General features: G+C 41.5%; 1 pseudogene; it reads right to left on the bottom strand.

Moving 5' to 3' along the window:
• Window positions 1-2,469: 2,469 nt before the first annotated feature.
• On the bottom strand, window positions 2,470-3,364 carry LOC111537199 (annotated as a pseudogene).
• Between the last annotated feature and the right edge of the window lie 2,083 nt (window positions 3,365-5,447).

The following is a 5,447-nucleotide window of genomic DNA, read 5'->3' as shown; positions in this document are numbered from 1 at the left end:
TAAAATTAAAAAAATAAAGTATATGAAACTTAATCAACTCTCATGACCTGGTTTGAGCCAGCTTCAATATACAGCTGGACAGACATGTGACTTAGATTCTACAATCAGATGAACCTATAATGGAACTTCCCACAGCAATGCAGAAAGGTTGTCCCTGAAACAGGCCTGAGACGTGTTTGAGCATTGTTCCTGATCTCAGAGCCTCCTGGCCTACCTGGAGGTTTCGTAACCTTTTTTTTTTTTTTTTTTTTTTTTTTTTAACAAATGCCTCTTATGCTTTGACTTAGTAGTGTAGATGATCTTATTTGTGAAGAACCCTGGTCAATTATAATGAGGATCTTTCTGTTTCAGGCAGAGATAGGTACTTGTAAGCAGAATTAAGTATTGCCTCCACTGAGCCTGTCTTTAAAGTTTAGGATTTCCCCACGAGCGTGAATTCAGGTTTCATCCAATCCCATGTGTTCCCCATTGATAGCAGTGTTAGGCAAAAACAACCTCATACTCAGATGTCTCTGCAACTCAAGATATATGAAGGGTGTGGCTTTACTGTGTAATGAAGCATCTAATAAGAGTCTCAAAAGACTTGGAAAGTGGGGAGTAATTCCCTCCATTTCAGTGATGCCAGCTCTCACACTCACTAAAGAGGCTGAAAAACTCTGAAGACAACAGAGGGACCAGGAAGGGCATCCATCATGGACACTTTGATAACCTCTCCCAAAAAGTTAGTTCCACGAACTTTACCTTAGATATTGTTCCAGCAGTTTCTGGACCACCTGCCTCTAAGATACCTGAAATGCTTGTTTAACATTATTTCTGCCTTGCCCAGCCTCCTGAGTCATAATATCCAGAGTCAAGGAATATACATTTCAACTTGTGCTTAAATTGTTTAAGAATCAAGTTTCTTTATAATATCACAGAAAAGAGCTCTCTACCCCCCAGCACACCCAAATACACACACACACACACACACACACATTTTATATATATGCACACACAAATTATATATGTATTTAAGTATGTATAAGTATATATTTATATATAAATGCAAACATACAGAAAATCTGGTATATATACAGGTGTATAGGTATATACAGAAATTTTTATTCTACATGGTGTAGATGTATGGAATTTTATATAATCTACATATACAGAAATTTCTATATATAGAAAATTCTGTGTGTGTGTGTATATATATATGTTTATATATACACACACAGAAAATCATAGCTATATAACACAAATTACATATTTAGCCATGCCAGACATAATATTATTATGGCATGTTTAATAAAAAGTTTTAACCTATGGTTTTGGATTAAAAATAAAACTCTCCACAGTGCCTTGGAGATGTGAGAAAGAGTTGAGAGGAGCCCAGTCTATTTGGCCGGGAGTCACCATCTTCTCCCATTTTCTCTCCGTATTCAAAAACTTCCTGGCTCCAAGGGATTTTGTCCCCAGGTAGTTCTCTAAAGAGTGCTCTACCCAGGCAGCTTCTAAATGCTGCTGCTTCTTATCATTCATGGAAGATATAGTGCAATTAAAAATAATAATAGCTAACCTTTAAGAAGGCCTATTTGCAAGACACCATGCTAAGCACTTTGAATGGATCTTTCAGTTAATCCTTACAACATGTTGATGGAGGAATCATCACTATTCTCATTCTGTGAATAAGGAAAGTAGGTGTAAGCTAATTATCCAAGTTCTCAGCAAGTTAGTGGCAGAAGCAGAACATGATCGGTGAGAGTCTGACTCCAGAGTCTATACTCTGAAGTTCTGCACCACACTGATGGTGCCTGGCAGTGGTCAGGTCAAAGATAGAGGAGGGAAATGAAAGGTGCTGCAGCAAGCTGTCTGACACATGCATAAGGACCTGGAAGAAACCCCGTGACTCAGAAAATCTTGCAACGTTTCACACAGGGCTGGGTTTCCTCATTAGCTCCTGGGGACTAGTCTGTGACATATGGATGGTGGCAGTGTCTGTGACCCCACCCACAGTTTGTGGCCTGAAAAGTTGTAAGCCATATGTGTATAATTAAGTGGCTACTGTTCTTGTTATAGTGGATGGATTCTGTCGGTGCCATCTTATTCTTTTGTTGTCTTCATTAAAACCCAAGTAAAAGAACACTTCCAAGGGCTTCTACTGGACAGAGTGGACTCTGGGTGCTTGCCGACTGAATTCTACCTCTCAACTGTCTTGCTTTTGTTTTTTATTTTAGATATTTTTATTTCTCCCAACTTGTTATTTATCAGGAGTGACTGAAATACAAAATATAATTGAGTCCCATCATCATCATCACGGAAATGGCTTTAAGAGAAAACTGGCTAGATAAATATTATTGCTTCCCATCTTCAACCAGTAAATAGTTCCCACTGATCAACTGACAGCCAGGAGTCTGTCAAGAATGCTTGAGATATGTTACATAATACAACATGCCTGCTCACAGGGGGAAAATAATCCTAGGAAATAACTTATGTGTACTTTTTGATTTCATCCTACAAGACAAGCACAAAAGCACCACCCATGCCTCTGAGAACATTGGACCAAGCACCCTTGAAAAAAGCTTTGTCTCCTTCATCATGAGCAATCTTCCTCCAGCAGTCAAGTGTGCCTGTGTACATGATGTCAGTTGCTTTGAGTTCTGACTGCATCATCATGCGGCAGCAAAGAGTGTCAAATGGATAGGAAGTCAACCCAGCAACAGCAGTGATGGACTGTGCCATCATCCAGCTGATGATGATGTGCGTGTTCTTGGGATCTGGAAGCATTCCCTTTACAGCGTCATAGATACTGAAGTAGACAGCTCGGTAGATGACAATACCCTGCACAGACATGTTAAAGCCTTGGTACAGGCCCTCAATCCCATCCGATTTGTAGATCTTAACCAGGCAGTCGTCAAGACCTCTGAATTCCCTTTCAGCTCCAGGTTTACCCACATCAGCTGCTAGAAAGGTATGGGCAAAACCAAGAGGGTGCACAAAACATAAGGTTGTGGCCCCAGGGGCACTGCCCAATGCCAGATTCCTTGCAAAGTCACTCCAAAACTGGGTCCTCTTGTCCACACCAGCCAGGAAGATCTGCTTGTATTCATCTATGAAGGTGAAGTTGAGAGCCTGGGTGGGGAATTATCTGATGACATTGGCCAAGTTACTGTGCCAGGACAGGACTCCCTGTTCCTTGGGAATACAGACCACACAGTCTATAATGCCTTTGTATTGCTTATCTGCAGTGATGTGCTTGCTGGCATGCTGCACCTGCAGCAGCAGCTTGACCCCCCTCGATGGACACTACTGCCGTCTTGAGGATGGCCACAGCAACACCACCTGCCAGGAAGTCCTCGGCGAAGGACAGAGTGGTATCCATCATGTTGAAAGGAAAGAGGAGGCAGGTGGCTAAGGGACTTGAATGGGCTGGGAACTGGCTTTGACTCCGAGGCTGTGGGGCCTGTCTTGCTTTTTGCAGATTTCAAAGGAACTAAAGCCCTTCCCTTAAAGTAATGCATCATTGGCCTAGGTTCAAATCCTAACTCTACCACACAAGCTCTGCAACCTCAGGCAAGCTAGCTGTTGTTCTTGTTGTTGTTGTTGGTGGTGGTGGTGGTGGTGGTGGTGGTGGTGGTGGTGGTGGTGGTGTTTTGGGGGGAGGGGGTTAATCTATACAAAGATGAACATTCTTAACTCACAGGAATGAAGAGTAAATGAAAACATTTAGCAAAAGTCCTGGCAGAGTAAATACTCAATGAATAGCAACTACTTGAATTTTTACAAAAACCCTCGTCTCTTCCTAAATCATTTATTCATTAATTCTTTTTACATAAGTCCCTTTGACAAACTTTTCCAAGTTCTGTGCTTTTGCTTTGTGTACATATATCCTGACAGGGACACTGACAGACAGAGGATATGTGTATATGTTGTTAGACCTGGGCTCACTTTCCCTGCAGGAGCAATGTCTGGAAGATGCCACCCCACCTAGTGCAGTTTGCACAGTGATGCCTACTATAAGTGAGCCCCAAAGTCTGGAGAGCCAAGCTATCTCTTCCTCCATGCTCTTTATCTTTTCTCTCCAACAAGCAAGATCATGGTTTCTTTTCACATGGCAATAAATAGAAGCAGAAAGTTTCTCCTTCACGTTTTGCCTCCCATCCCTCTGTCATCTGTGCACAGGCTGCCCGGTTCTCTGCATCTCTCTACAAGGTGTTATCTTGAGACTCTGTGCATAACAGAGAATGGCAAATCAAATCCACATCCCACAGCCACACTGAGGAGTGAAACAAACTCAGATAAAAGGCCATGCCTATCCCGACAAATGAGGAGTGCCAGCCCCATCAGCTAAGATAAGGCTGAGTGATGCCTTTCTGAAGAAATGTCAGGATTTCATTTTCTAGCTTGCCCCCAGTGCATCTCAGGTTGACATCTTTCATGTGTTTTTGACATTTATTCATATGAATAAATGGATTGTTTGATCTTTCTGGATTTCCTTCTCAGTGACCAACCAAGGAAAGAAAAATGTAAATGCATCATTTTAAGCCCTCAAACCACTAGTTGTAACTGCAAGACCGATAAGCAAACAGACTTTTTACTCTCTTCTTTAACCGATTGATATGTTTACCATTTACTGTGTCTTATATGTGTAGCTGCAAGCTCCCTGCCCTCAAATCTCATGAACAGAGCAGAGTTTCTGAATCTCAGCAATCCTGACATTCGGAGAGGGAGAATTCTTTGTTGTGGAGAGCCATCTGTGCATTGTAGGATGTTTGGCAACTCCATAGCCTCTACCCACTAGCTGCCAGCACCACCCTCTAATCGCATGTGCCAAACAAAAATATTTCCAAACATTGCCAAACATCCAAAGGGGAGCAAAATTGCCCCTGGCTGAAAACCACTAAACTAGATAGACACATAAGTGAATACCTATAATACAATGAGAAGGTGGTAAAAGATGAGATGTATCAAGTGCTACAAAAGGAAAAACTCACTCTGCCGAGGAAAATGAGGAAGGCTTCACAGAGGAAATGGCAACTGAGCTAGATTTAGAGCTGTTGTTTTTGAAAATAATTCCTTATTTTGAACTCAAATTAGCCTTCTTACATAACTATTATCTCTTGGTCTAGGCTTTGGTTAAAAACTGTGTGTTAGTTTTAGATAATAGTTGTGTAAGAATGCAAATTTGAGTTCAAAATAAGGAGTTATTCCCAGTCTTGGTTTAGACTTTCTCATTTGATTCTTTGAAGTCAATAAATGCAAAAACCAACCCTCTACACAAGTATTTCCCAGCTCACATGATACTGTCTGAATTTACTGCTATGGACCCTGGTCTTAAAGGAGAGAAGAATAAGGGAAGAGATAAATGAGTGAGCTTCAGCCACTGTCAATGAAGAGGAGGTCAAAGAAGGGACAGCAAGCACTGGAAACATATGAACAGTATCCTCTATCTCTAAGCAGAAGCATCC

This window comes from Piliocolobus tephrosceles, chromosome 14, assembly GCF_002776525.5.
Source record: "Piliocolobus tephrosceles isolate RC106 chromosome 14, ASM277652v3, whole genome shotgun sequence".
Classification (NCBI taxonomy): domain Eukaryota; kingdom Metazoa; phylum Chordata; class Mammalia; order Primates; family Cercopithecidae; genus Piliocolobus; species Piliocolobus tephrosceles.
Note: the sequence above shows the minus strand (reverse complement) of the source record. Positions and strands in the feature narration are given on the sequence as shown.